This window comes from Lissotriton helveticus, chromosome 3_1, assembly GCF_964261635.1.
Source record: "Lissotriton helveticus chromosome 3_1, aLisHel1.1, whole genome shotgun sequence".
Taxonomy (NCBI): Eukaryota; Metazoa; Chordata; class Amphibia; order Caudata; family Salamandridae; genus Lissotriton; species Lissotriton helveticus.
The window spans coordinates 1,166,876,232-1,166,891,394 of NC_136061.1; the positions used below are offsets into that span (position 1 = coordinate 1,166,876,232).

General features: G+C 45.3%; 1 protein-coding gene across 2 annotated transcripts in view; it reads right to left on the reverse strand.

Moving 5' to 3' along the window:
• LOC144823341 (NXPE family member 4-like) overlaps positions 1-6,893 on the reverse strand; it is a 411,382-nt gene extending 404,489 nt beyond the window's left edge. For both annotated transcript variants that reach the window (XM_078681792.1, XM_078681790.1), the window contains exon 1: positions 6,688-6,893. The gene's annotated coding sequence lies outside the window, so the exon portion shown is untranslated. The remainder of the gene's footprint in view (positions 1-6,687) is intronic.
• Between the last annotated feature and the right edge of the window lie 8,270 nt (positions 6,894-15,163).

A 15,163-nucleotide genomic window follows, 5' to 3' on the forward strand; every position in this document is an offset into this window, starting at 1 on the left:
CGCTTCCCCAACGGCCCGGGTTCGTATTGGGTTGCTTACAATGGACCCCATCATCATAGGTCGTGGCACTAGGCAGGGATGCCCCCTCTCACCTATCCTCTATGCTCTGGTGGCAGAGCCTCTCTCATGCGCTTTGCGCGAGTATCATGGACACTGGGGTGTCCGGTTCCCCTCATACAACTTTATTGTGTCCACATACGCGGACGACACATTATTGTATGTGCGTGAACCGGAGATCAACCTGCCGACGGTGCTGCGTGAGGTTGTCTTATTCAGCTCACTTTCAGGTATCCACATCAACTGGGCTAAATCGCTCATGTTTCCACTCACGCCTGTTACCAAGCGCATTGAACCGGACTATCCTATTCAATGGACCACAGATGTGGTGCGCTATTTGGGAATCCGATTGCACACGGATTCTGATGTAGTTCTTTAAGAGAACTATAGGGTGGCTGTTTCTAAGTTGGAGGACGATGTGGCTAAGTAGATAGCCCTTCTTCTGTCCTTGATGGGTCGCATTTCCATCATAAAGATGATTGTGCTCTCTCATTTCTTGTTTCTGTTCAGCAACATACCCATGGTCCTGTCTAGTGCGTTTTTCCAGCAACTTCATTCGCTTATCCTTCGATTGGTATGAGCTGGGAAACAGCCCCGAGTTGCGTGGGAAATCCTCACCCGCCCTTACGAGGCGGGCAGATTGAATGCTCCGGACTTGGAGCTTTATTACCGGGCTGCGCAAGGAGCATATGCGTACTATTGGATACATGGTCCTGCAGATATTCCGCACATACGTATGGAATCGATTGTCGCTGCTCCTGCCCCTTTGCCTGCGTTGATGTCTCGCCCAAGAGATCGTCGGACGGGCATCCTTGATTCCCTGAATGTTGTCATGCACGCTTGGCATCACCTGATGGATGCGCAAGCCTGTTCGCTTCTATATGCCCCAAAGGCGCTCCTGACCTGGTGCTCATGGCTTGCCCCCTGCAGGGATAAGGGTGTGTTGGCAGCGCTGGCTGCTGTAAATGTTCATCACATGGGAGACATATTCTCGGAAGGTAGGGCCCGCACTTGGGATGAGATAGAATCTGTGGACACTTCACGCTTTCAATTCCACAGGGTCCGACACGCGCTTAAAGACCTGTTGGGGGAGAACATGGCGGAACCTCCGGTGATTACGGCATACGATTTCATCGTTAATGCCAAGACCTCAACTAAGCTAATAACGAATCTGTACCGCATCACCCTTTCTGAAAGAACAACGGATTACACTAAGCCCCGCCTGGCGTGGCAGACTGACCTGACTGTCGAATTACCCGATGAAATGTGGAGATATTGCTGCGCCAATATCAAAACGATATCGCTGAATGGCCGACACCGTTTGTTGCATTTTAAGTTTTTAAAGAGGGTTTATTACACCCCAGAAGGGCTATTTCGATACGGACTGTGCGAGAGCCCTAGCTGTGAGAGATGTGGTGATCAGCTGGCTGATTTTTTACATCTTTCCTGGTCCTGCCCGAGATTCTCTGCATTTTGGTGTGCAGTTTATGGGGAAGTAAATAGAGTCACAGCACTTTCTCTGGTCCCTGCTCCGCTGCTGGCTATTTTAGGGTACTCTAAGACCATCGCGACAGACCATAGAAGACTTGTCGACATGGCCTTTCTTGTCACCAAGAGGTGCGTTGCAATTTCCTGGATGCGAGGCCCGGCTCCGACGTTCTCCCAGTGGTCCAAAGAGATGCTCTACTGTTGCACACAAACTGAGTTATACAGCAATCTATTGCCGCCCCGTAATAGACTCAAGAACTTCTGGGCACTGTACCTGGAGAAAAGGACTGACGGGGACGTTTCCACTACACATTAGGTAGACACACCAATGACGGCGGCGGGGGGGAAACAGGTGGGTTCGCCCATTCATGCGGACGAGTAGGTAATTGATGACCAAAGGTACCAGGGTCTGGTTTTGGGACTATGTGAGATAAACCCTTAGAGGGCTTAGCATGAGTGTATTGGGGGTGACTATGATTTTTTTATTGTCTGTCAGTATTGATTATTGCTTCAGATAAGCTGTACTTTTCTTTGCCTGATATGTGCATACGGCAGTGAATCACTGTGCTGGTGCTTTGTTTCTTTTTACATTGTTTCTTGTTCGAAATGCCAAGAAATAAAAAAATTTTTTTTAAAGAAATCATATCCATATTAAGACATAGCTCACGGAGGGAGGAGCCAAGATGGCGATCGGAACAGTCGCATAAACGCCTCGCTCCGAGATCCCTTCCTCCCCGCCGCCTATCCTGTCTTTCATCCTGATCGGGGTGTTCCGAATTTGGTTACCTGGGAAGAGCCTTCGCTTACCGTCTTTTCCGGGGCTCTGGCGTGCAGTGGTTTCCTCGTTCTGCCCTTGTAACCTTGCTGGCCTTCCCGGCCCTGACGCCGGGGCCTCGAGTGCTGTGTCTGCCCGGAGGTGTTCGGAGTGCCGGCGGCCCGGAACCGCTGAAGAGACCCGATGGTGGGAGCCTGAGAGCCGCGAGCCGGAAGCGCCGGAGCGGACCCACCCCCGATGGTGGGCCACCCCGCATGCCTGATTGTCTGCCGACCCGAAGAAGAGAAGCCGCGTTGTCCGGCACCCCTCGGGTGAGAAGCCCACTCCTGTTGATTGTCCCGCCTGGGATACGGTGCAGGGCTCCCCCGAGTGTGGTGGGGAGCACGCCCGTTCTTCTGGTGACTCTCCTTTCTCCGCCGAGCGCCATCCGCCGCGGATCGGCTGTGTGTCCTGGGGCCTCCGGCTCTCCTGGTGGGCTTGGCGGCGGATGCGACAATGGCGGCGGGCGATATGCACAAGATGGCGGATGGCCCCTCGGAGTGTCTTCCTCCTGGAGACAGGGACGTTGCTGCATTTGCTCTCCCCAGACCTCGTTTGATTCGGGCGGCCCCTACACGGACTGCTGTCTTGTTCGCCCTGGGTGCTCTGCGGATCGACCTGTCCTTGCACTGCCGGGACCTGGAGTTGCGGATCGCCGCCATGGTTGTTCAGCCATTTTGTGACGCGGTGTCGTCTCCCCGAGTTGGTCTTGTTGAGACTTCTCCAGCTGCTGTGCTGGGTTATCCGGCTGGGTGTTCGATTCCATGGGATCAAGTGGACCCGGTGCCGATGCAGCAGTATTTCCTACATCCTGATTTCTTTGCTTTGTGCTGGACAGCCCGGACTTTGTGCTTGGCCACGTGGATCTTTGGGTTACTTTCGCATTCTGACTGCTGCCGAGTTTTCCTGGCTGCTTTTTGTTCGCCGAGACGGTGTTCTGTGAAGATCCCACTTGCTTTCCCTGACTGGTATGGACCCACTGTATCATGCTGTTTCCTGGCCGTGGCGGGGTCTGGCAGCTCTGCTTTTCATAGAAGTGGCCAGGGGTGATCGTGCCTGGGTGCCTGCGGGACTTTTGTTTTGTTAATTGCCATCTCCGTGCCTCATCATTTGGACAGTTCCTGTCTTCATCCTTTATGTAGGCTTTTCTCAGTATCCCTTTTTGACCTCGACTAGTGATCCGTTATTGCGGGTGGGGTGGTGTTCTGTATTTCGATCGCTGGCTCCCCTCCTCTCTTTTCTTCTCTCCTCTCCTTTTCTTCCCTCTTTTTCCTCTCCTTTTATCCCTTTCTCTTTTTCCTTCGTTATTATTCCCTTTCTCTTTCTTCTATATTTCGGGTGACTCTGGGCGACAGGCACGCTGTTTAGTGGGATAGGCCATAGCCATTACAGTGATGTAGGGTGGGGGGGGGTGTTTGTTATTTTAGTTTGTTTTCTTCTATGGTCCCTTTTTTGCTTTCTTTCTAGGGGGTGGGCTATGTCCCTTTGTTCTTTCTCCTTCGTTTCGTAAGTGTCTGCACTTTCTCCTTTTTCGGGGCGGGAGGGCGGTCTATGCGGTGACCCATTTACTTGTTTGCTACGATTTGTCCTTTATTTTTGAACCTTTGATGGGCATTGGATGTATCTGGGCTTTGCTCTACTGTGGTTATTTGATTGCGTAGGGGGCTGCATCCCTCTCGTCCCCCCCCTCTTTTTCTGAGTATGTTGCATGACACACGGGTAGATATGGCTTCTGCCTCCTCTATACATCATAAAATGAAACCTTTTTTATCCTGGCGCTTACTGTGTAACGATTTCATTGCTCGTCTATCCTGTATTCATCCTACCGTACACATTGATGTTGTTCTCTTTTGACTCTCCTGATTTTGCGGCCGGCCCTTGTGGTTGTAGGCCTGCGCTTGTACTTATACCTGTTTCTCAATAAAGGTTTTTAAAAAAAAAAAAAAAAAGACATAGCTCACGTAGTCCTAATACGGATTGGCTACTTCCACTAGTTCCGAAAATCTACACCGATTTCTTGGAAAAACCCGCCTTCAGCAGTCAGGGACTAGCCCCTGCATGAATATTGATTTATCCAAATGTAAATGTGAATGTAAATGATTTATCCAAGATCTCATGTAGTTTTCAAAGAACTAAGGGGCCCATTAGGATGTCTGGCGGATCGCCACCGCCAAGCGGGCGGTGGCGATCTGCCAGACATCCATACCCACCCGCCACCCATTTCCCCACCGCCATATTACTATGTTGGGGGGACAGCGGCGGACGGAAACACCGTCTGCCGCTTTTCCGCCCCGGTCGCATTGCGGCCGGGGCGGAAAAGGTTTAATATGGTGGCGGTGTCTATCAGACACCGCCAGCCATATTACAATGGGCAAAAACAGATGCCATCGCAGCCACAGAAAGGCATGCGGTCTTCACTTCGGGGGCCCACTGCGGGCCCCCGAAGTGAAGGCGAGGTGGGGGGTGCACATGGGGGGTACCTGTGGTCTACGTTTCGGATCTCTGCTTATTACCATACAAATTTGCCAACTCTGTGTCTGGCTGTATCTTGGAATGTGTCACGTTCCATGGATGTTGCATGGAAACACCAACATCAACACCCATGGAACGCCCCTTTCACACAGACTTATATGGGAAAAGGAAAACATATTTACAAGGCCATAAAAAGTCACAAAGGGTGACTTTGCATGGCCTTGTAAATATGGGAAAGCCCACTGTGCTGCTGGTGCATCAATAAAAAGGGCACAGCGGCAGCACAATGAGCTTGTAGATGAGTCCCACAGGGCCTCATTTCCAAGGTTTTGGCACAGGGAGCACCTTGAGGAATCTTGCTGCTCTGCTCTATATTAAAAGAAAAAGGCAGGAATGTGCCGTATCTATAAGATACGGCACATTCCAGTCCTTTTCCCCTGCGCTTGCGCACAAAGGGCTGCCGTGTGCCAACGCAGGCACCATTGCGCCACGGTGCAAGGGTGCCTCCAAAACTAGGCTAATAGATTTTCTGCACAAAATCAATCAATTGAGGCGATTTCCTCTTTCTATGTGTGCTGCAAAATGCAGCACTCAAAAAGAGGAAAAACTAGGAGTAATGAAAACATTTCTCCTTGTTGCCCCTCCCTAATACTACTCCTGAGGTGACGTCAGACTCTGCCGCATTCCCTAGTTCACGATTTCTCGTAAATGTGGAATGCTTCAGATTCCATGGTTGGCGCGTGGGAGCACCAACGGCAACACCCATGCAACATCCCTTTTACCCAGTGTTCTCGCATATTTACAAGGCCATTAAAAGCCACATAAAGTGTGGCCTTGTAAATATGCTGCAGCACATTGTGTCAAAAAAGTGATGCTCTAGTAGCGCAAAAGTGCCACAAAAGGCCTTCTGCATGAGGCACATAGGGGCGTATTAACAAGCTCCTTGTATGTAACTTTTTCCCATATTTAAAATTAACACACCTGCGGGGCAAGGGGCTTGTAAATAAGCCCCATAGTTTTTGATTTATCACTCCCTAAGCCCTTCTTTACTCCAGAATAAAAAGCCTTAAATCGGTTCCCTCCTGCTTTTTCCCAGTGTTTCTATTTTTCCTCATATCTCATTGTCTGGCAGATTTCCATGTAATCGATATATTCAAAGAGTCAAGCAAGCGAAAGGGGCGGGCCTTCCTTCCAGGGCGAACTGTGCAAACAAAGAGAGCGCTGCGAAGCTGTCTTAAGGTGACAACCAGAGGTTTACAAAACACTCAAAGTAAATACAAGCAGCACAGATGACTTCATGGCGTAGGGTCCCGAATTCAAGGACTTCCATTTTATCTGCATCAATACTACAGGTCCCAGAATGCACTTTATGGTAACAGAAAACTAACACATTTTTGAGCGGTAGCTGCACCGTGCGGGCAAGTAGGCAAGGCACCTGCAAATATCTCTTTTTCGACGTTTTTCGAATATGTTTGTCATACAATCTTGTCTTCTAAAGCAAACGAGTAGAAGGAATAGCTGCAAAGACATTCAATGAAAATCAGTGAGCGAATGCGCGTCAGAAACCTTGAAGCAACCATCTATAATGTGGTGGGGGGTGGTAGAGATAAACAACATACGGAGAGAGAAACATAAACGGCAGATGAAAGAAAAAAGAAAGATATTCGATCCACTGAGGGCAGAAGAGAAAAACCTCGCGGTCTGTCAAGACTGTTCAGGTTTTAAAAAGAGCGCTTTGGCGCCGCCAACTCAAGCCCCGCTTTCGATGTTTCCCGGGCGCAGGGGAAGGGATCACCTCCTGCCCACAGGAGATGAGGCCGCCCGAGGGCGCATCTACATTGCAATGTCCACATTACCTCAGTTAATCCCGTGGCTGCGAGTCCAGGAACTGCAGGTGTCCCTTGCAAACGGCAGCGGTGCTCGAGCGTCCTGTACACCAGAGGAAAGCCATGCAGTATGTACCAGTACGCCTCAGTCCCAGCCAGAAATGCTCAATAGGCTCACCTCCTGCAGGTACGGTGTCGCTAAACCAGCACTGCCCAGTACAGCTGAGATTAACCCAGCAGTGCCCTTGGCTCAGCAGAAGCCAGAACAGGCCAGTAGAAGTCAGTACACAAGCCAGCAGTTCCTAGTATAGAAGTGCCCCTAGCCCTGCGGATGCAGTAGTGTCCTCAGCCCAGCAGGCTCCAGTGTAGCAGCGCCTGGTACAGCAGTGCCTGTCACGTGAAGCTACAGTACAGCAGCGCCCATGCAGAATGCTTCAATCATGTCGATGTCCCTGTGGTGTTCGGAGGACCAGATGCCAAGTCACGTGACCCAGCGACGAAAAGCTATCACTGGTTTCTAGATGGGCGTTCATCCTTTTGACACCCCAGGGACGGGATGGGTCAGTTCATCCCCACCTGTTGGACAGCCTCTCGCCAGGGTAACCGGTCTGCCCTCAGAGCTTGCGGGCACCTCGTGTTGACGTCTTTATTACACTAGGCTCTAGGGCACCCACCCAGTCCTATGTATTTCTGCGAATTGTAGTTTTGTTCAGTTCCATTGGACCAAACAAAATGATCTGCAATCGGAGGTGGGCCAGCTGCACGAAGTCCCCCTACACCCGGCCGCCAAATACTTTATTCCCCTTCCCTGAGACAAAATGACCTGCAAATGCGTCGTGTTTGCCTTTGGATACGGAACAACAGCAGAAAACAAACATGAATAACAGCAGGTTTGACTGCTAAAAACTAAACACAATACATATCGTGTTTATTGTCCAAACGCTGTTTAAAGATGTAATACAAAGTTCCTTACGTCTGTTTAAAATTAAAAATAAAGTATCTTTCCGGCATTTCTGAGCTCCATTTCACATTGAAATGTGCAAAGCCTACATGATTTATATTAAAATACAAAAATATTCCTTTCACCGTTGTGTAGGAACATGCTAAATGTGCGTGTTTGTCAAACAGGCAGGTTCATTTAAACTGGGATATCTTATCAGGTTTTATTTAAGATTACTTACTATGACGTCACTGAGAAATATGTCAGTCACCCCGCTATATGTGCCCTGCCTGTAATGGGATGAAAAGTTGTGTGAGGCATTCGAAAACCGTAACCTCGAACTTCCTTACCACGCCCTGGCTTTTCAATACCTGAAGGCAGCATGCGATTCGGAGCCTTGATCGTGATGGGGTGCAGGCAGCGCCCACCCTAAGGAACGACCCACAGTAGCAGTGAAGATGTGACAAGGACACACTAGGGAAGTTGCTGCAGGAAGAGCGCCCCGACGCCACCAGCGGTGTTGCTGTCCTGGAAACGAAAAAATACCACACGAATCTACAAATTGAGAGTAGAGAGGTGATGCTAGGAATGGGGCGGAGTCAGTGGCAGTCGTCGTAGCCATTATTAGGTTCTTTTTTACAAGCTCTAAATAATACAAAGTAATGAGCGGGTGGAGCCTACATAGACAGTGGCGTAAATACACCGCGTTCCCGAAACTCCTACACAGCACATATTATGTACATACAATTTCAATCAAAACGCTCTTAAATCTAAATATATTCTCTCGGACACCTATACAGTAAAGCAAAGTAAACATTGTTGCTGTATTTTGAGGCAAGAATAAATGTCTACCCATTTGACCTCATACCGCTCCAAGCAGGGCACACAGCTTGGACAAAACAAATTAGTCAGCATGAGAACCATTTACTGCAGAGCAGGGCCGGCTTTAGCACCAGTGGCGCCCGGTGCCACAATGTTAGTTGTTGGCACCCTACTGACCACACCTCTGCCAGACTGCCACGGATTCCTTCACCACCACCCTTTAACAGTGCTCCTTAAGTCTCCATAAGCACTCTCTCTCAGATGCATTTGATTAGTATTGTAGCGCCACTCATGCCAGTGTAGGGTGTCAGAGCACTTTACATCACGCACTGTTACACAGAGACAGCCATACGTGTGTCATGTCATGTCAAAACTTTATTTCACGTTAAGATAACATGCATAATAGTACTGAGATAAAACAATTAAATGCATGTAGAGAACAATCTACAAGGCTCTAATTACAGTAAAAATACAATTATAGAAATATAAGTGGAAAAATTCATTTTAAGATTAAAAATCAAGTTATGGGAAACACATTAAAAGCGACCAATATTATCAGGATTTCAAAGAATAATAGTTACAGATTTTCATAAGCGGGATACGCCCTCATCATGCGCAGTTATAATCAATATCATTGATTTACAGATAAACAGAAATGAGGTCTTCGAACTATCCGCTTTTAAAATTAAAATAGTGAACAAATAAAACAATTGTGTGACAAAGTACGCTATATAAAATAATGCTGAATACAATCGACCTGAGCAATAGCACACCAACCAACAGCAAGAACAAAGACTACTGGCCAAGCAGGGAGTATGATGGTCACATAAGATAGTATCCCTAGGATGGAACAGATATCGCACCAACAGCCTTGCGGGTTTTTATAGCTGCCAGGAGGAATGAGGCAAGTGCGTAGCAAACGAATAGGGTTTCTAGTTGATAAAAAAGAGATAAAGCTAGTGCTGGAGAGGACAAGGTACATTTTTTCAGCAATGAGATGATAAACTGTTTCCTCTCCTTTGCGTAAAAAATGCAGAAAAATAAGATGTGTGAGGTCGATTGGATCGATTTATTGTCACAAGGACAGAAAGGTAAGTGACTTATTGAAAATAAATTCAATGGGTGGCCCAACATGAGCGGAATATAATTTAAGCAAAATCTGGTTAGGATGTATCAATGCTTTGCGTTCTCTACAAAAGTGAGATAAGAGCAGGGTCCTTGGGGCAACTGAAGTATCCTTTGATAAGTTGATACCATTTTTTTCCCGCTACATCTTTCCCATCTATCTGAGGCCATCTTTTTGTTAAAAAGGTCTTTTAATCTTGATTTGGGGATATGTAAGCATAGAGTCGGTGTATCATATAAGTGTGCTAACCCCAACAATATGAGTGTTTGTCGAACATAGGCTAACCATGGAATTTTGTGAACATGCTCTAAAGACAGGACATCATTTAGGATCTTTTTGGGTCAGGTCAACGGTACTTCGTTTCCACACTGACAGCAGAAACAAAGGGTCTCCCTTGAGCAATCATTAGAGTAATATTGAATCCAATATGAACAAGAAATTATTTGTATATTAGTCCAAGTTCCATTTTTTTTTTCCGGGTACCCAGTGTCCAAAATTCAGTCAGATAATATTCCCAAGACACAGCTTCATGCAGTGGTTCAATAAAATATTTACAGCCAACACGTGTTTCATCATGTGTCGCAACATACAAGTGACTTCTTCAGGGCTGTAACCCCCCCCCAAAAAAAACAATTACTTCACCATTTTGACATAGGCGCAATATGCCCAGCACACGTGAGTAATGCCTGTAAAGTGTCCATCACCCAAGATGAACAGGAGAGGTAAATTCAAAAGAGTTTCTCGAGAACCATCCATATTTAACCAAAACAGAACAGAGGAAGAAAATCTTGTATTAATAATCGCACCGAATTTGTCATAAACAGAGAAAAAGAAAAAAATAGAACATGTGTATTTAAAAGTCCAGAAGGAAAACAGATACAATGTAAGAGTACCAAAGTCTTAGAGCCCATTAGCAATCATTTCTTCATCACCTGATAATCCGGATACTACGCCGTTATAAGAATGTGAAGTCCTGAAAGTGTAAATGCAACACGTTATCCAGTTCCAAAGCAGCATATATGAATTCATACGAATATTATCAAACAAAAAGAATCACCTTGGAACTTGCTAAATTGTTACTGGCAAGTAAGATAGCTGTACAGCGTTCCTGAAACAATATTTCTATGCTAATGGTCTTCCACTTACTACAATTAAAAGAGAAAGAAATAACCAACAGGGCTAACATTAGTACGGAGCCAATTAAAAGTATCATCAATCGATAAGTCATTGCGTTAGGAATATTACTAAAAAAGCCTGGATGCTCACCTTAAGATGTAAAAAGCACAGTACTGAGTATGATGGCGCACAAATATAAGCATAAGAGTAAAGGTTGAGTAAGAGTGGAGTGGTGTGGCTCACTGGTTAGAGGCGGCAGACCCGGAAGCAGAGGACGCCCGGGACCAGGGTTCAATTCCCGCGTCGTGGACCAGGGTCAGCGGACTCGATAATTCTCGCCTAGGTGCCTACTCTAACTAGGGATCACACTCGGCAACTCTGGGCATTAGCTTGCCTCATCTCCACAACGGTCCCCCACATACGCCGGGGATTCCTGGTTTCACCCTGGAGATACCCAGTAGGGACCATATCACAGGGAAAGTCAGGACGGGTTCCCCAGCGGTCTACAGCGCGGAGATAACCCATGTGGGGCGATTCATGCACTTTACAAGACATCATTACATTACATTACATGAGTCCATGACCTATAAAGCAAGAAGTAATATCCAATATCAAAATAGTAAGTTATAAGTATTCTATAATCACTGCTTCGCCTCATAGTAACATCCATACAACTAGGATCTTTAGGAGAGACCCCAGCTTTGCTTGAATAGATGAAACAACACTTTTATTGAGATAGTACTGGTCTTAGGTCAAGACAAAGTAACTCCCTTAGTATTAACGTTGATACTTGTAATAGAACTAATAATCATTTATCATATAATGTCACAGTAGCTCAGTCCACACTCAGGGATCTGTAAAAAAACATAAGTATATGTAAAATCTGGGCCTGAGTCTCTACAGGTAACTACTGACCAGATCAATTATGCCTCATGGAGAAATATTACATTACACGTAGTAGCGCCTCGGTAAGATCAAACCCTCGGTTCAATCACTTAACTCCATCCGCTTTTCTAAATCTAAAATTATGCAGCTAGTGAACATAAAAGGGTCAAGCAGGGCTTAAGGTTTCTGGGACATGTAATACATTATCCAACAAAGTATGTGTAATCTGATGCTCACTTTGCACTTAATATAAATACCCAACTTCCAATATGAACCACAATCTCTCCCGACTATCTATAAACAAAACATCTGTAAGGTTGACAGGGGCTACTGTGGAAAACAGACATGTCTACATAACATATCTGTAAGGGTGCCCCCGTAGTGGAAATCCCTCCGGTTGGTGTGCACCGTGGGCGCCATCTTGGAGTGGTTTATATATACACACTCCTGAATCATGTGATAGAACGTCACACGAAATGTACGTCCGCCATCATGGAGTGGTGTAATATACACACAACTCCGGGGACTTGTGCACCTTTAATGGGTGCAATATGTACAAAATCAAAAGCCAAATGCAGTTGGATATTACAGGAATACCAACTTTGTGTCAGAACAACACCAAAATAAATTTCAACAGTAGTAAATGTCAGATAAATAATTGAATTGAGAAGTGAGACTGGGGAGCCATAGACTCATCCCTTTACGGGCACACATATAGTTGTCTTCTTATGAGAAAGACTTCCACTCCAATTTGTTTCTTAGAATGTATTTTTTTATTGCTTTAACACTTTGAGTTTAGAACTATTCGAACATCTTGTCTGTGTCGTATTGACAATTCTCAAGCATGTTATTTCCTTCAGGCAATGTCACGATAGTATTACCAATGCATTTCGGGCATTAAAATCATGCCCTTCATCAGGGAGTCGACACTGCAAAAACGTAATAAATTACCATTACTATCAAATGCACAAAAAGATATAAAGCAAGGATAATATCGTTTCAGCATTACCAACTTGCACAAAAAACATAACAATGATAAATAAAGATACAATTGAAATTATGGAAGTGATGTGTTGCAAAAAAAAGTTCACGTGGTGAATAGGTAGTAAAACGGTGTGTCACTTACATGCCTTTCATAGTGAAGTTGTTCTAATCTGTGAAAAATAGACGAAAAAGGCTTGGTTACGGTGTGACTGTTAGAAGCTAAGGCGCACTCACAAAGGGATGTGTGAGCGTGTCATCAGGGGTCTACCAACCTGAAAACGAAGTGTGGACGAGCTCGGGTCCGTTACTAGACTTCAGTGGCAGCGGCACGAAAATTCTCGGCCGCGCTTTGATATTTTCGAAATAGTTCCGATCATGTGATGGGTCACATGACCATAGATAAAGAAGAAAGACTAATACTGGTCTGTGGAGGACGGCTATATTCTCAAAGACGACCCAATACGTGTCGCGTTGGAGAAAATGGTTGGCGGGGCCACACTCGAACCAAAGATGGCAGTGTGTCAAAATTAAAAAAAATAGATGTGGGTGATCGTATCGTGTGGAGCATATTAATGGATGTAAAAATATATGATGGAACCATCGAGGTTCGAACCTGTGAGGTGTTAGTGTATGAATGGTCTGGATTAATGGGTTGAGCCGTTGAGGGGAGTGCACAGATGGTGAAAAAACTCAAGGGATACTATGTGAAAACGATAGAAAAATAAATTAAAGAGTGTCAGGTATCATATACACGAACACAATTACCACAATGTACGGTCATCAGAGCAATTAATCACAAATAACACGAAAGTTCAATTCTTTCATTCAAACCCATCGGTTTTTGGGTAGACAGTTTTTGAATCCAGTGATTCTCCCTTCTAAGTAGATGTTTGGAATTGTCTCTCCCTTCAATTTTCTGGACAGTTTCTAAAATGATAAACTTGATTTGGGAAATGTTGTGGTGTTCTTCTACGAAATGTGATGATAGGGCTGATTTGGTGTTCTTCAGTCTGATGTTGGACTTGTGTTCGGTTAGTCGCACCTTGATGCGACGTTCTGTTTTTCCCACATACATTTTACCACATGGGCATCTTATCCCATAGATTAAATTGCTGGATTCACAGGTTGCATTTACCTTCAGTTTGATAGAGTGGCCTTTTAAAGGGTGGCTTATACTGTTTCCTCGAATTATACTATTGCAATTACCGCAATTCAAACAAGGTTTGGTTCCTGAGTAACTTGTGTTTTCTGTAGGTTTGTTCTGAAGGATTTCTCCCAGGTTCTTGGCTCTGGTGAAAGCAAATATCGGTGGTTGGCTGAATGACTGTTTGAAATCGGGTTCGATATTGAGAAGTGACCAGTGTTTCAGAATGATTTGCTTATACTTCTTGCTGACTGTAGAGTATTTTGATACCACCACTGTGCGTGTTTGTTCGGTTTTCACTTTTGGAGTTAAAAGATTTGATCTGTTCATTTTGTCAATTCTCTCTTTTGATTCCTCCACTACTGCTGATGGATATCCTCTGGCAGTAAATTTGTTGGTCATCTCTCTAAGTCGTGTCTCTAAAGTCGTTTCGTCAGAGATTATTCTTTTCACTCTGGCCATTTGTGAGAATGGTAAGTTCCTGATTAGGTTGGGTTCGTGAAAACTGGAATATAGTAACATGTTGTTCCTATCGGTGGGTTTGACATATAGGTCAGTGGTGAATCCATCTGGAGTTATTGAAACCTGTACATCCAAGAAGTTCACCTTGGTATCTGATATGTCCCATGTCAGTTGAATTCGTTGGTCTATGTCATTGAATTTCATCAATTGAGATCGTAATTTCTCCTCAGTGTTGGTCCAGATGATGAAAAGATCATCAATGTATCTGATTATCATTTTGAGGTTGTCTGTCCATTCTTTCTTAGAAAGAATGTGTTGATTTTCATACCACTGCATGAAGATATTAGCATACACGGGTGCTGCTGAATTGCCCATGGCCATGCCGGTAAGCTGTTGGTACCAGGTTTCGTTGACTTTGAAATAACTGTGATACAGTATGAAATACATTAGCTCCATAAGAAAAATCTGAAAGTCTGAATCAAGTTCTGTGTTGAGTAGAGCGGTTTCCATTGCTTCAATACCCATGTCGTGGGGTATGCTGGTGTAGAGGCTGCGAACATCAGCTGTGCATAAGATTATCTTTTCAGTAGGATTCAAAGATATCTGATGTAATGTCAGATAAATAATTGAACAATAATCAGCTATATTTAGGTTGAACGGACAAACTATGTCGTAATGCTTCCGTAGCAGTAACCATTCCCGTAACTGAATAAAAATGAAAACTAGCCAACATAGAGAGGGCAATAATATATAAAAACTCCTGGTTTCCCTCACTATATCCAAAGCTTGGGCCCGTCATTACCGTGGCTAAGCATCCAAAATGCACCCAGACCCAAAGAAATCCATCTCTGAACCAAATATGTATCCACAGCTTGAGTCCGTCTCATACGTGGCCAAGTAGTCAAAAAGTACACCTTGTGCCAGAGTAATCCTTCTGTAAAGTTACCTATTTTAGTAAAAAAAGGGGAAGACAAATCTAGGGATTGGAGGACACGTTAGTAGTGATAGGTAGAGCGAATAGGAAAAG